Source organism: Zootoca vivipara, chromosome 5 (genome assembly GCF_963506605.1).
Source record: "Zootoca vivipara chromosome 5, rZooViv1.1, whole genome shotgun sequence".
NCBI classification, from domain to species: domain Eukaryota; kingdom Metazoa; phylum Chordata; class Lepidosauria; order Squamata; family Lacertidae; genus Zootoca; species Zootoca vivipara.
The window spans coordinates 46,765,830-46,783,284 of NC_083280.1; positions in this window are offsets into that span (position 1 = coordinate 46,765,830).

Consider the following 17,455-nt stretch of genomic DNA (forward strand, 5'->3'; position numbering starts at 1 on the left):
ATCACCTGGCTGGAAGCACACTGAAAGTGCCCTACACATTTCCACCCCTGCTTTGATTTGATGCAAGCCCCTGTTGAGGCAGGAATCAACTCCGCTCGGAAGCTCCAATCAGGAGCTCCCAAGCGGAGGCTATTCTTGTGGGCCTTGCTTTGGGCACCAAATCTAAAAGGCACCAAATGCAAATCCTGCTTGCAAAGGAACAATCAGGAATGCAGGCCAAGGCTCCTGATTGTTCCTTTGCAGTCACAGATTAAACTGCCCCACAGCTAATGCTGTATGATATCAGGTATGGGACTTGGGGGGGGGGGAATAGCATTACAGGCTGATGATATACATGCCGTAGTCAGAAGTAAGGCCTACTTTATTTAGAAGGGCTTGTAATGAAGTAAGTGAGGCCTGGAGGGTGGCAACATGATAACAGGCCTTTTCTGCAGTGGCTCCTCATTTGCAGAATGCTCTCCCTAGGGAGGCTCACCTGGAGCCTTCATTACATATGTTTAAGCTCCAAGCAAGAATGTTTTTCTTCAACCAGGCATTTGGAACATTCTATGGCATTTTAAATGTGTTTGGCGGTGGGGGGGGGGGGTGGCGATTCTTGGTTTGTTTTTTGTTTTATTATACATTTTGTATTCTCATATTGCATTTTTCTGTTGTGAACCATCCAGGGATCTTCAGAAGAAGGGTGGTATACAAATTTACTGCTGCTGCTACTACTACTACTAATAATAATAATGGAAAGAAACAGTCAAGACTTGGTCGTTGTATAGTCCAGAAAGTGTAGTGATAGGCCCAACACTTCTTCTACAGTCCTACGCCCAATATAGTAGCATGCTTGTATACAATAAACAACTGTATGGCCTGTACTACATTGTCTTCATTGGGAGAGGGATGTAAAATCTGAAGCATGATTCTATTTGTTGAAGAGCTAATGGGACTACCAAAACTCAGACAGTGGTACCTCGCAAGACGAATGCCTCGCAAGACGAAATTACCGCCATTAGTTTTCTATGGCCGCGCTTCGCAAGACAAAGTTTTTTGGCGGATTTTTTTTTTTTGCTGTGACAAACTGCGCTTTGCAAGACGAAATTACCACAAGACGAAGCAACTCGCAGAACAAATTACTTTCGTCTTGTGAGGCGCCACTGTCGTTTTATCCTGTAGGCCTGAGATTAATGTTCTCTCTCTCTCTCTCTCTCTCTCTCTCTCTCTCTCTCTCTCTCTCTCTCTCTGTGTGTGTGTGTGTGTGTGTGTGTGTGTAACTGTAATCCTATACCAGGCATCCCCAAACTGAGGCCCTCCAGATGTTTTGGCCTAACAGGACCAGTGGTCGGGGAAGATGGGAAATGTAGTCCAAAACATCTGGAGAGCCGAAGTTTGGGGATGCCTGTCCTATACCTTACACTCCCTATCTTCTCATCCCACACAGAGATTAACTGATAGATGCCCAACCCAGGAAAAGGCTATAGCTCAATGGCAGAGAAGATGCAGAAGGCCTCAGGCTCAATCATTGGCATCTCCAGTTAGTGCCAGGGGTAGTGGGAACTCTGCCTGAAACTCAGGAGGGTTGCTGACAGGCTGGGTAGACAATACCAATCTGATTGGACAATGGACTGACTCAGTATAAGACAGATTTCTATGTTCTTGTTTGACTTCAGAACACTACACAATTTGATATGAGGCTTTGGGCAATTTCCTTCTCTTTCTTTTAGTGCATTTTTCATTCAGTTACTCTGACTGTGGATAAAACAGCAAATAGGCCACCTTTCTGTCAGTGGCAACCCATCCTAGTTTTCTAAAACTATAAATCTGTGTTTGCATTTTTTTTCCTGTTAGGAGAAAAATGTGTATAAAATATTTGTGAAGTTTTTTTTTTCTCCCCAGCTCCCAGAATATAAAAGTTTAAAGGATGAATATTATTATTTTTATTTCAATTTCACTTAAACCAAGTGCTATGAGGCAATTTTGCTCACATATTGCTTTTCCCAGCGGCTTCATTAATAACCCTCCGTAAGAGCTTTTGTGTCACCAGCTTAAGAGCAGCCACCTGGGTCACACATCACTCTAGCTTTCACTCAATAGTAAGAGGAATGTTTGATGATCATGGCTGAGTTGTCCATCAATCTTTAGCAACATGCAAGTGATGAGAAAACGGGCAGCTGAAATTTTTTACAAAGGCTGAGCTATGACATGTCAAGGACAACAGGCACTTGATGAAGACAAGGAGAACCTTGGAAAATGAGAATAAAGCAAAAACCCAAACAAAACACGCTGGTTTCGGCTATCTTGTCTCAAAATAAGTAAAAATGACAAATATTTTAATACTGGAAAATATTCCTAGTTTGCAAGATTTCAGATTTGTAACACATCAAACCTGTTTACTGTAAGAAGTAAAAAACACACGTATAATTGCAAAAAGTTGGATTAAGTTTGAGGAGACAGACTTGGTGAATGAAATAATGAAAGCTGCATTCCTAAATTGAACTAACTCTTCTTGGCATCACTAAACTCTGCTAATATGAAGTAGGTAGAAGCATCTGGAGTTTCCAAGCATAGAAATAATGTACCACACCCACCTTTTGATGGAGTTCCAGGACGATAGCCAGATACAAAAGAAGAGAGAGGTCTTACACCTTCAATGGTTGTGTAGAAGAGTGAATTTCAGCAGGTGTTGCTTGTCAGGTAACTAGAGGGGAGAGCCAGGTGGTGTCATTAGGGATAAGCAAATCTGTCAGCTTCTCTTAGTTTCTCATTTGTCCAGTTTTCAGTTCCATTCTGCACATTACCACACCAGTGTGCTTAAAAAAAAATCCCTATGAAAATTCACCAGCATATGCTCCTGTTTATATGCAATGTTTCGTAACGTAACAGATTTCTGCAAAGCAAATCCCCCCAGATAATGCATTTTTGTATTTTGTGTTCACTAATACCTTTAGGCAGACTGTACCCTAGCATGAGCATTTTATACCTATTGCTAGGCTGCAGTACTACATTGCAAAATTCTGAGAAATGAGAATGTCAAAGAATGGTAGTATTTTGGTTCATGTATTGTTTTGGAAAAGGCAAAGCAATTCAGTTACCTTTAAATGTGAAATTAACTGTATTTTGCTTGAGAGAGCAGCATGCAAGACACACCTGCTTAAGTTGCTGCTTCTAAATAATTATTAAAGGTACAGGAGCCCTGGGTTGTTGCTTTTTTTTTTGCACCTACTTTAATCACATGGAGAATTTGGGAACAGGACTGGTCTGCACACCTCCAGCCTACTACACACTTTTTGCCCTTGCACGTTCAGGCTAAAGAGGGCTACAGACTGGCATGGCTGAAGAAGTAATGAATATCTTACAAGATCAGTAACACACTTATTGACAGATGAAATGAAAACAGTCATTACTGCAAGAAATTCAAATCTTTGAGTCAAATGTTCAAAATGTATTTCACTGGATCCTTCTGAATGAACTCTTCTGAACATTAACCATTTTCTGAACTCTTCTGAACATTAACCATCTTCACAATGGAAGTTTTTTTGCCCCAATATTCTTGATGTAGATTTTGGATACAGCTGAGACCAGATTTGGCTACTACTCTTAGCTTTTTAGCATTTTATATTTTCCTGCTCATTTCCTATGCAAACTTCAAGATCCATCTTCAAATACCATGCACTCTTTTTTATTTTCCTTGCAGAAGCCATAAACATCAGACATTGGGTTGAAGTCTGATGTTCTTTTGACCATTCTACTAAAAACTCATAACTCTGGCAGCTTTATTCCGTTTTCCATAAATGTGTTTTTATTGTAGACTTGAACAATTATGGCAGCCGCGTAGTGTCAGATGTATAATACAAATGGCATCTTGAGTGCCTGCATTCATTTTGTTAACAAGCTTCACATGCAGAAATTGCAAATCTCCCATTAAACTGGTGTTAACACTGACAACAGTAGTTATATAAAACTTCAACAGCAGGGTTGTTACATGTGTAATAAATCAGGCTGTTTCCTCTCTTGGAAAAATCCCTGTATATATCCTCAATGACTATGTATACTGTATAATGGTTGAGTTTGCTACTCACTACTCCCCTACACAACCTATCTAGACATATATCCATGGCAGTAGCACCAATATGTGACTTCAGTGCTGATAATTTTATTTCGGCATGTTATTCCAACTTGATAATCATCAACTTTATTGTTTATTGTATGGCTCACCCAGTTGGTCTATTTGGATTCTTGTCACATTCAACTATACAGGGGTGGCCAACTCCCAAGAGACTGCAATCTACTCACAGAGTTAAAAACTGGCAGTGTTCTACTTTTGGGGGTTCAGGTCAAAGGTGTTGAGCTTTTTTTTAGGCAGGAGGAAGGAAGGCCCCATTTTGGGAGGGTTCGGGTCAAAGTTGTTGAGTTTTTTCATGGAGGAGGTAAAATGTTGAGCTTTGTAAAGGGGAGCCACAGTTGTTCAGCTCCTTTGGGAGGAACCAATGATCTACCAGTGAAATACCGCAGATGTCCAGTGATCTACCAGTAGATCACGATCTACCTGTTGGACATGCCTGATCTAGAACAATTATCTTCACTGAATTTATTGCTGTCTTTAAGAGATGAAACATTTGAACAGAAGCTTCATGTGATCTATCTTTTGCTGGGTTGTAGGTGAGATTGAACACTTTAATACAAAGCTAGAATTGTCCAGGGAGAAGCTTATTGTTTAGCCGTCTCCCCTGGCATGATGCCTATGTACATGCAAGAGTATGCTTTGTATGACAGAACATTTAAATATACAACTCTTGCAGTCTTAAATAACATCACCATTACAACTTGCACAGCATTATTTATTTCAGGTGCATCCTCCCACAGGTGTTACTGCAGCTGCTCCAGAAGTAGCCTCCTCCTGCAGATGTTACAGAACCCATGAGAGGGTTGCCATGTAGCCAGAAGTGGTTGGTGGAGCAGGCACTACCTGACCTCCCATCATCAGTGTTGCTGTGGTGGACCAAAAGGGGTAGGGGCAAGGTAGCAGTGGTGTTAGTTCTAGACAAAGGCATCAGAAGAGCCAATTCAGCATTCCCACCAGTGAGTTTGCACCACACTGCCCATGCCAGCACCTCAAGCCTTCTGGTATACCACAGTGATGCCCGTGATGGGAGGTCAGGTAAGCGCCACTGCTGCACAGAGCACAGCAGAATCATCTTTCTTTCTTTCCTATTAATAATTCTCTAATTCAGTCTTCCCCAACATGTCCCCAATCTATCATTCAGATATTCTGGACTACAGTTTCCATCCTCTCTGACCATTCACCATGCTGATGGGAGCTGGAGGCCCAAAGATCTGCATGGGAGCAGTTGAGGGAAGCCTGACATCAAATATAGAAGAGTTTCTTCTTCCCTGCTCATCCCTGCTTTGGGTTTCCTAACCTTGGCTTCAGCACTTAATTATGTGGCTTATATTTACACACGTGTAATAAAATATGTAGGTTAGTTATTTGCTGGACCTTCATGCCATAGGTTTATGGTGAACCCTCGTGTACTTTGCTGTTGTCACATTTTAAGGAATAGATCTTTCTGACCATTTTTCAACAGCTTGCAAATTTTTATTGAAGTCATTTTTCATACCCTTTATCTTTGCATGCAACTAACAGTGCAGGTTTTGTGAAAGGTTCTTAGAGGGCAGGAAATATTAGAATAATTTGTGAATCTCATTTTTAAAAGCATCTGGGAGAGGGGTGGGTGGGAAGAACAACTAGCTTTCCTTTACATCAGATTGCCAATACCATACTGTTCGCAATGTTAAGATGCTGTGGAACAATGATGTAAGAAATGCACTTCTTTTGATTTTTGTCAATGTCTTCCAAATGGATGTTGATCTATGACATTTGCCATACAGAGTAGATATGCATGCGCCAAAAAGGAAATTAGCATGTAAAGCAAGTGGCTACCTTTACCACTTTTGACAGCTATGGTCCCATCTGGAGAGGTAGGATTTGGCAATTGTTTTGGGATTTCCAGTCCTGACTATATATTTATTTAAAATATGTACATGCTATCGCTAATTAAAATAATAGCAAAGTTCAATTCAAAACAAGAACTGAAAAACCATCCATGGTGCAATAAAAATAATCCAGTAAAAACAACATATCACAATTAAAGTAGACCATTCAACTGGTATTAGACACTGTGTGTAAATAGTAAGGCTCAGCACAAAACTACCCAAATCCATCCCGTGGCCCCAATCTGTGGACCCCAAATCGGGCCAATTTGCCCTCTGCCACCACCGATGTCATACACCCCACCCTGAAACAATTCAGGCTCTATGGAGCCTGCTGTCAGTGCCGAAATAATATTAAACTGCCAACTATGTCTGCATGTGTGTAGGAATCCTATCCTTTGTCTCAAGAGGCAAAATGTATTAGAATGGTCTTGAGTTATAACACTGGCTGTTTTAACACTTGGCTGCTGGTCTGACCCTGCACACCTCAGTTGGGGATTCCATCTGTTTTGTATTCTGTGGACTTCTTTGGATTCTTCTAAAGCAACACATTCTAGGTGAGATTTTCAATATTAACTATATATAAAGAGCTTCACACATGAGGGCCTAATAATGTGAAAGACCCTCTTCCCCTTTCTGTCTCTACTGGGAATTTAAGACAGATTGGGAGGAGATTACTCTCAATACCATGCTATTACCAGAAGCAATCTATAGACAATCTCTTTTTTCAGTCAAAAGACATCTTTTATTGAACTCCATGCTTGTTGGCTCAGAAAGTTTCTTTTTGATATCATTCTCTTTCTCTGTGTGTGTGCACACATGGCTAGCTGTCCTTTTGGTACTAGTGTGCCTTTATTAAAAATGATTCCTGCATTAGTGTTTTGGGGAGATAATAGAGGTGGGCTTAGTTTGTCCGTTCACAAAATACATTTCTCTTTTCTTCAGCCACCCACCCCACCTTTCCTTGGATATATGCTTGTGTGGACAAAATATTTTTCTGACAAATATACTGTGTGAACTGGGCTATCATATGGCTAAATCATCCAGGTGAAACTTCTGAAAAGCAGTGAAAGCAGAAGGTAAAAACACACAGGTGCCAACTTCTGGGAAAGACTCTGGGGGACCACGCAACATCACAAGGAGCTGGGAGCAGAGCCAAACAGGGCCGTTTTAAGCATATCTGATGCCCTGGCATTGTGGTGCGATGGATCCCTCCGGCAGCCCCTGTCTTCTCCCACCACCACACAAGGAAAAGACAGGGAAAACCAGCCACTAATCACCAAAGCTGCACTATGACCAGCATTTGCCCTCCTCAACTCTCTGAACAATGGGGATGGGCTCAAAAAATAATTGGGTATGCGTGCAAAGTGCCTCGGCTCCTAGGAGTTGGTGTCTATGGGTCTTGGACTGATTCGGTCATGTAGTATTATTTGTGTTTGTTCAAGAAGGTACTCATGTGAAGATCAGGTGTTACCATAAATCCTGAAGTGGGGAAATCAAAAGCAGGAGTTGCTCTAACTTCTTTTCCTGCTTCCACTGTAAAGTAAAAAAATTGGCCTCACATATTTCACTCAAAAATAACTTCAGGAACTCAGGAACTAACTTGTGGGTGAGCTTCATAAGTTCCATTTCAGCTACAGAAGTGGAAAATACATGCAAGTTGCTCATTATTCTCCTTTGGTAGTTTCTTTGCAATCTCTGAATTGGCTCTGGTAAAGCCTGTAAAATTGTTAACCTTTTACAATCATGTTTTAGTCTGAAATTTAATTAAGGCCCAATGAGACCACATTAATCCCTTTGATCTTGTGCTCATGAGTGAATGCTGGCTTTAGATAATATTGCACCTGAAGAAAAAAGTAATGTGACCCCTTCCATTATGGATTTGGTTGGTGGTACGCTAAAATGGAAAGCATCATCCCCACTGATTTTTTCCACTGCATGAAATTAAAGTCTCATTGTATGACCAGCCCACTTAGTTTAACTTGTCTTAATGTGCTTTTACCTTTCTGTGTGCAGAGGATTCAACAGGTATTTTTCTTTTCATTTTTAAAAATGTTGCTAGGATGGAGAGTGAGGACTAGTTTCATATTAGCACATAAGTACATGTGTGAACCAACCTGCAGTTGGTAGCAAACTTAACATCGTCAAATAATAACAGCATAGATGCTGCGTTGATCCAAAGGGAGGTGAGCAGAGGAAGAGGCACTATACAATCTGAGGAGGGTGAGTGGTGTGCCGACATTGTGTAATCACCAGAATAATTCAGGAAGGATAACTGCTTACATTTAAGGTATTATAGCACAAGCCTAGGGCAATTTCTCCATCAAATAATAATAATAATAATAATAATAATAATAATAATAATATTTTAGATTAGGGTGGGAAAACCTTTTAGCACAGGGAGGCAAATCTTTCTCTCCCTGTACTCCATGGGCCAACTTTCCTGGATGGATGGGGACACCAGCCTGTCAATCGGATATCATCATGATTTCAGATGACTGACAGGGTGGCAGTCCCACCCACCTGTCAAAGTTGACCCACAGGGTTGTGGGGGAGAGATCTGCAAAGCAGCACTCAGCGCAACTGAACTTTCTGCTCCTCAGCTGAGTGGAGAATTCAGTGCTCCTGTCTGCAGGGGTCTGCTTTGCCAACACATTTCAAAGAGGTAATATGCTGGTGAAGTAGCATCCAGCATGACTGAACCATCACCTCCCTGACACCATCCAGTTATATCAACTAATTGACAGGTGGATCTGCTTTGAGGGGAAACACCTTGAGGGCCAAACTGGGCCCCTTGGTGGGCCAAGATTGCCCCGCAGACTAGAGGTTCCCCATCTGTGGTATAGATTAATACCTGGAGTTAATGTCTGTCAGTATTAGTAATGTCTATTACATTCTCAGTAGCATTTGGAACAATGAAATGGGTTTAACTAATCTGAAGTATGACTTTTACTACAAAGAGATGTTCAATAATGTTCAACCTCTTTAAGAGGATGTTTTGTCTCCACTAGCACTAAAGCTCTGCACAGATGAAACATATATATGTGTGTAGAATCAATGTGTATGCATTGGTGGCGATAGTGGCAGATCCTGCCTCTGATTTCTACATGTTACTTTGCTCTTCTGCACAGAACCTTGTTTGTTGTTTTGTGCAAAGAGGGTGATGGTGATCCATTCCCCATGTTTTTGATAATACACAGGTTTCCATCTTCTGTGCAAGGCTTCAACTTCAATATTCCAGTTGCTTTCAGTGGCATGTGCTTTTTGTGCATGCACATATTGTGGGTTGGTGTTCATAATAATTGCATATCATTACATAGGACGCAAAACACTACATTCAATAAAGAGAAAATTGTTAAATACACACAGCTCAATAATGTCTCAAATATATACTGTAATTTTCTACAACTGTTTGGTATATCATCATGACCCTGCTGCAATTGTTGTAATCTGCAAACTGCATTCCAAAATCTCTTGTCCAGCTTCAGCATAGCAAAATTCATGAGCTCAAGCCTTAGCCTCAAGAAGAACCTGATTTTATTTTGGGAACCCACATAGCTGACTTCAGCACATCTACACCAGCCAGTTACAACCTCATAAGGACATAACTGTGGAGAAATAAAACTGGGACTAAATTAGATACGTTAGCTGATGTACCTACTGTATCAGGTAGTCTGTGGTTGAAAGTGGCAGTCACCTTCATCAGCCTATTTTAAGCAAAGCCACTTTCAAGGGTTATCCTGACATCTAGCGGGTCCTAGATGTTTTGCTATGGGACTCCATTTTGGTATGCTTCTTCTTGATTCAAGACAGCTACAAATGGAAAGGGGCAAGAAGTTCAGTAGCTGCCCTAAGACAAGGGTGATGAACACCCCTTCAAGGCAAAAACACTCAAGGAAGGCACAAAGCAGGCCTGATGCAAGCCTGCTCCTAGAGACTAAGGTCCCTTTGCCTCCGTCAATAAAATATTTGAGGGGGCTGCCCCCTAAGTTTAAGGCCATTGCCATTCAAAGGAGAGTGTGTGTGTCACGTGAATGATGTGATCAATTATGCAAGGCAGGGCTTACCTCCCCCCTAATATTTTATTCAAGTTGGCACCCCTAATGTGAGGTGTGTGGCTGGGCAGGGGTTGTGGCCTGTGGAGAGTCTCAAGGGCCAGAAAGAGGGGCTGGAATAGCCATATTCGGCCCCCTACCCTGAGTTCCTAATCCCTTCCCTAAAACACCTCATAGTGACTTTTCTGCCTCAAAAATGGCAGTAGGGATAGACTTTAGTTCTTCACTCTTTCCAGATTATATTTTTATTCCTTCATAACTAAGAAACTACTACAGCTTTATGCTGCAGTAACTTATCCTTAGCAGCCAGCAGCCCTTTAAAGCAGCACAGTATCGTTCTGAAGGCTATAATCCTACCCTGTATAATTGCTGAACTGGACGAATTTAAAGCACCCCGTTTGTAATGTTTGAATATAGCTAATAGATTTGTTGCTTCCCAAAATGATGTTTTATACCCTCCAAGAAGAACCTTTCACCTACTCTGTTATATGTTGTTGTTCTCCTGTAAGGGCCTGTCAAATTAATAAACACCATAATCACATAGAGATCCTGGTCAATTTTATGAGGTAGAACCCTCTACGCTCCTTCATATCTCAAGGGAGAAATTTAGAACTTCATTAAAGCCACGGCAGCTTAAAAGGCTTCATCTGCATTCAGAAGCGAAACTGTCATAAAACATTCATAACCTCCATGCATTAGCACATCCTAAACTAAAATACAGTTACATCAAGTCTGAGACGGGAGTCTGCTGCTAAAATAAAAATAAATAAATAAATTCCTAGGCCAACATTTCTCTCAAATTTTAATGACAACAGCAATAACACTGCTGGTTTTAAAATGCCAAATAGCAATCATTAAAAAAATATGCCTTGAAATTACCACAGCTGAAAACAAGAGGAGACACTAAACTTATTTTACCTTGGGATCGTCTGAGCAATTGATTACCTTTTCTGTTTCTTCTCCAGGCTCTAGGAATAATGGTACATAAATATTCTGATCCTAGAATTGGGTTGCATTTGTGTTAGTGGTTTTGCAAATCTGCCACCATACCGAGCTTGGTTTTGCTGTATGGCTCTTTAAAAAAACTTTGCTACTTATGGTTTTTTATTGGCCAAAAGGGCATATGCTGAGACAGAGACTTTGGATCCACTGGTTCAAAAGCCCATATGATGCCTTGACATTCTATCCCTATACCTACCCCACCCCACCAATGAATAGGACTGGCATACTGATTTTCCTTCCAACTGGGACCAATGAGAAGGCAATATCTCATTTCCTGTAAAGGAAAAAAAGGCACCCGAGAGAGAGAGAGAGAGAGAGAGAGAGAGAGAGAGAGAGAGAGAGAGAGAGTCCTTGGCCCACTTTCTGCTCTACCAATGTGAGTCTGGCAGGGCTTCATCCACCCCACTGGCTCCCTCAGCCCAACTTGGTAGGATTTCTTGGCCTATGGTCACTATGGACCAACCTGCTGAGACCACCTTGATAACAACAAAACAAAACAAAAACAACAACTCTGCATTAATGGCCCTTCTTAGGGCCAAAATGTGGTATAATAATGTTTTTGGTTTTTGTTTTTTAAAAAAAATCTAAATAAATAAATTATTGACCCAGCATCACTCAACAATGAACAGGGCCTGGGATGGACAGTGGAAGAGTACATCAATGGAATAGCCCCTACTTGTTGCCCCCAGCATATTTGGAATTAAACATTCTGTAGGGGTGAGCTTCCAGACATCTACAGTGGCCCGTCCTTAATGAACATTCCATTAATATTCCTGGCCGTATGGTAACTCTGCAATAAATGAAAACAGTCTTCCTGTTCTTCAAAATAGTTTCAAAACTATTCTTTGAGCAAATATCCTTGAAGAAGCCACGAAGCATTCCCTCCTACAATATTTAGTTACTTTTCCAACTATTTTTAGTCATTGCAATTATTATTTAAAGAAAGGCATGGTGGATTTGTTTCTGCACATAAAGCCTTCAGTTTAGGATTTGTTATTCACTTGATTCATGTGATGAAATCTGACCTCTTTAATTGCATGAAATAAGTCCCCACCATCGCCACCAAGAGGTAAAATACATCAAATTGTATGTTTATAATAGACATTTTTCACCTGGGGAACATCATAGTATGACTTCAGGATGAAGAATCCCCTGATGTCAAATCTGCAGCAGTGCTCCTAAATAAAAAATGAGTGCACAAATGACATAAAATAAATGTTGAGGGTTTTTCCCCTCAGTTTGTAAGGATGGCTGAATCAATTCTCTTGACTATTTGCGTCCCCAGAGTCATTACTTTCTATCAATTTATTTTCCTTATACTTTCAGTGCGGTCTTCAGTATTTAGGCAGGTGGATTAAATGGCTTTTCAGTCAGACTGCATTCACACAACATCCCTTTCCTCTATGAGATCATTTCTATAATAACTCTTGACGAAATGTTTTGACTACTACTCAGGCTGGTGTCACCATGTGGGGCTGATATGTTCTCAAGGTCCTGATGTTGGGGCCTGGACTGAGGGCAGGAAGACAGTATGGATTTAGAACAGTGATTTGCATAGTCCAGAGGGGAAAAGTTGGTAAATACAGGGTGAGGAACAGCTAGAAGAGGAAACACCAGGAGAGAGAGAGAGACAGCTGGCAGATTCAGTGTCCTCGGAAAGCATTCCTGACCCCCCCCCTTGCCTAACACTAGACGGGTTTTGAGAGTGATAGAACAGAGAGCTCAGCAGCAACAAGCTCAGATCTGACGTAGGAGTGACATAGATTAATGGGGATGGAGGAGGAGGCACTTTCCTGGGGGCAACACCATTTTTAGAAAGATATGCATTCCTTTGTCTCTCACTGTGGTTATTAAAGAAACTAACTGGTAAGTATGCTCCTTTCATTTGATCTGCTTATTTACTGCCACCTAGGGAGGGATCTGATTCCCCGAAGCCTGACACCCAACAAGTCTTACAGGGAATGCCTGCCATCCTTTAATTGCTACCATGGTCTGACTCCTGGGGACTGTAGAAAATTAAAATAGCAGTTGTCCAGTGGCAATCAGATGAGCAGTGTTATGACTGGATAGGCCTACATGAGGGGAGGCACTAGTATAGGATGGAATTCTCCACAGAGTACTCTGCTTAGGGTGTCCTAAAGCTTGAAGTTGACTCTTTTACTACTTATTCCTAAATAATAATAATAAATCCATTGATGGACACTTGAAAACTCATAGAGTTATTAGGAATAGAAATGTTGCTGCACAGTAATATTGCCATGGATATATATATATATATATATATATATATATATATATATATGGGTAGAACTGCTAGGAACTGGGGAAATTGTTATTATTATTTTAATTTAATACCTGCCCTTCACTCAAGGTCCCAGGGCAGGTTAGAAGAATTTAAAGGACAGCATTGAAAACAGTTTAAAACAACTGACAGTCACAACAAAGGTTGTTGTTTAGTCATTTAGTCGTGTCCGACTCTTCATGACCCCATGGACCAGAGCACGCCAGGCACTCCTGTCTTCCACTGCCTCCCACAGTTTGGTCAGACTCATGTTGGTGGCTTCGAGAACACTGTCCAACCATCTTGTCCTCTGTCATCCCCTTCTTCTAGTGCCCTCAATCTTTCCCAACATCAGGGTCTTCTCCGGGGAGTCTTCTCTTCTCATGAGGTGGCCAAAGTATTGGAGCCTCAGCTTCACGATCTGTCCTTCCAGGGAGCACTCAGGGCTACAAAGGTAGGTCCTAAAAATATACAGCTCAGGTTTCAGCTTTTCTGAAGTTACCAGACACAGCTCTGTGGGGAGGAAGATAACAAGGCTGCCATAGATAATGCTCTTTTCCAGACCTTCACTACTGAGGTTGGTGGAGCTAACAAGAGGATCCCCTCTGCTGTTCTTAAAAGTAGAGATGGACTGCAGGGAAGGAGGCAGTTTTTCAGCTACTTGGGGCCTGAGTCTTTGGTGGCACCTGATGGAAGCTGCTGTATGAAGCAGCAGCTTTACTGCAATTCTTCAATGTTCTTAAATGTTCGTAGTATCTTTACAAGAGAGGGAGATAGTAAGAAAACCAGAACAGCTTGGACATGTGGCCCATAATTCCCACCAGATCTATTTGGCACCAGCCACCACTGCGTCCCCCAGGCATTGAAGGCAGGAGGCAGCTTGTTTGAACACCCTTAGTATTGTATCAGATACTGGGGGGGGGGGGGAATGGAGAGGGCAGTTGTCTGATCTCCTTTCTTGTATGCACTCTTGAAGCAGAGGTGTTCATGGTTGGGAGCAAAATGATGGACAAATGGAGTCTAATAATAATAATAATTTATACCCTGCCCATCTGGCTCTGTTTCCCCAGCCACTCTGGGCGGCTTCCAACAAAAGATTAAAAATACATTAAAACATTAATTTTAATATTAAAACATTACATTAATATTCTTGAGGGCAGCTCAGTCTACAAAAGGCCTGTTTGTGATCCCAAACTTAGATTTAACAAGGGAGACAAGTTTATAAAAGACAAGTATATGGGAGGCAAATCCTACCCCTTAATTCCATATTATTAATAGCTCAGGTTTCAGGGAAATTATGAAGTATGAAGGGGCACTAAATACTCTTCCTCTGTGCTTCCCTGACCCTAAGAATAAATATAAACTTTGGTCCTAAAATAAAGGGATGTATACATGAATATTCCTTAACCCCTTCCTCTGTTTTATTTTCATGATATTCTCAGGGTCTCTCTCTCCCTCTCTCTCCCTGAAGGACAATTTCTCCTGGCAGCAAGCAAAGCTTTTATTCTGTTTTTAATCTTTAATGTTGGTTAAAAAGTAATAATGCATCTTTATGACGTGGATTATGGTGATAAATATTTCAAGGAGTTGCATAAATCTGCCATGTCATAGAGATGCAAGGTGGTGAAGGATGATGCCTGACTTGAAAAAGGAACATTTCCCTTTTGAAATGGATCAAAGCGAAGACTGTCATGACTGTCTACCCAGTTTATCTCCTTTTGCATCTCACATCACTATCTAGGTAGCAACATGCAGGGGACCTGGAAACCAGTATGGCTGTGATAATGTTGCAGAGCCTGGAATCTTCCTGTCTGATGCAAAATCTCATAAGGGCTGGTGTATATGCATCACTTGCTGGCCACAACATTATTGCAGAGAAGAGAGAGAGAAGGTTCTTTGCCTTACCTCTAGGAAGACATTGTATTTAAATATTTCATTTACATTGTATTTAAATATGTATTCATGTATTTCAAAACATGCATTTCTAACCATACATTTCAATATATGTTTTGAGGCATGAAATGAGTCGGAACAGATGGGAAGTAGAAAAATTGCTGGGTATCTAAGTTCTGATCCATATAGTGTGGCTCAAGCCAGTCTGCATCAGAATACCTGAATTACAGCTCTCTGCAACAGTGTGAACCTGGTGAATTACTCTAAGGAAAGAATTCCCCAGTACAGAGGCCACTACTAAAAAAAGCTCTTTTCTGGAATAGGTGACTCTTTCTTCAGATGAAGGTTGTACCCAAACAGAACGTCTCTCCAGCAGCTTTTAGTTCTCATTTATTTTATTACATCTTTGATAAACTACTGCTCAACCTGGACAACTACTGAAAAACCTGGAACAGAATGCTTCCAATTTCAAACACGCCTCGGAAGTCAAATGGTTCTCCTGCTACTCAGCTTTTCTTTCATCCTACCAGTGATCCCAGGAGGAAAATTATGCTAAGAGATAGTGACTGGATCAGGCTCACTAGCCTAGTAAGTTCAGTGGTTGTGGGGTTGGACTGAACCTTGATTCCCTGTTGCTACTATGACCCCCCATTTCCTTCACTATTTTGCACTCAGGCCATTTAACACTAATTCTGTGAATTTATCCTTGGAGGTATATGAACGTAGGGGAGGAACACAAGACAACATCTTACTGCTGCATTATGGTCCCTCTGTGTAAATCAGGGCCACTGAGATTTATCAGCACTAAAAGTGGGTGGGATATGGTGGAATATGGAACTCCACTTCTGTTGAATGGATGTAAAACAGAGCAGGGTTACACCAGTACTGCAAAAACAAAAACAAAGAAACCACTTAATCCATGCTACAAATGTCTCTGGTCTGGGCAAAGCTGGAATATGCAAATAGATCCTGTAATAACATAATTTGCAACATAGTCATAAGGATGGTGAATGGGCTGCATGCTAAACTGTCTCTGGCTGAATTAAAAATGAGACCCTCTCACTTTACCTCCCCATCCCTTTTAGAATACAGTGGAACCTTGGTTGTCGAATGCTTTGGAAGTCGAATGTTTCGGATTTCAAACGCTGACAACCTGGAACGGAATGCTTCCGTTTTCAAACACGCCTCGGAAGTCAAACGGCTTCCGAGGCACATTCCTCCATTTTTTTTCAATGGATTTTGCCAACTGGAAATTGCACCTCAGTTGTTGAACGCTTTGGAAGTCGAACAGTCCTTCAGAATGGATTACGTTCGACAACTGAGGTTCCATTGTACACAGGTTATGAAAGACTCATTTCCCCTCTTTGTATTTACAATGTTTGCTGGGCTAAATAAGGGCTTACGCAAATTCACAGAGGATGTCTATCATAGGCTAACAGCAGTGGAGTGGAGCTGGCCTTCTGACCCCGCATCATTAAAGCTTACCTGGATAGGCATGGGGCAGGGTAGGGTGACAGTGAGACTAGGGCTGCATGTTTTGCACCAGTAGGAGTGCTGGGTTGGCTCTACCAGTGCATTTGCACAGCCCTGCCCTTACCGCCACCCTGCCCTGCCCCAGTCCTATCTAGATATGTTGCAATGTCAGGAGGAGAGTTATGTGGCTCCACCTGCTTCTTCTGATGGCCATTAGTCACAGTGTCTATACAGAACTTCCAGGTTCACAGGTGTATGATGGGGAGAGGGGCTTTGTGGCTTCCTGGAGGAATTGGATTAGCCCAGCGGTCCCCAGACTTACCCGGCTTTGGGCCGGTGCCTGCCGCGCCGATCGCGTGGCGGACCAGAGGGCAGGGGAGTGTGCGTGCGCAGAGGGCCAGAGGGCGGGGGAATGTGCACCCGTGTGAATGCGCACACACACTTACTGGCGCGGTGGCGCACTTCCAGGTGGTAAAAATCGCCGAAAATCATTTGTGTGCATGCGTATGGGCCTCCCCCCCGACCCGGAAGTGCACCGGAAATGACCTCTTCTGGGTCGGGAGAGGCCCATACACATGCGCACAAACTATTTTCGGCACTTTTTTCCGATCTGGAAGCGCGCCACCACGCTGTGCGCCATAAGAACGGGCGGGCGGTGGGGGTTGTCGCGGGCCGGATTGGTAGGCCAATTGGGCCGCATCTGGCCCTCGGGCCATAGTTTGGGGACCCCTGGATTAGCCACTGTGGAAAGCAGGACGTTGGCTTTTGGTCCGAG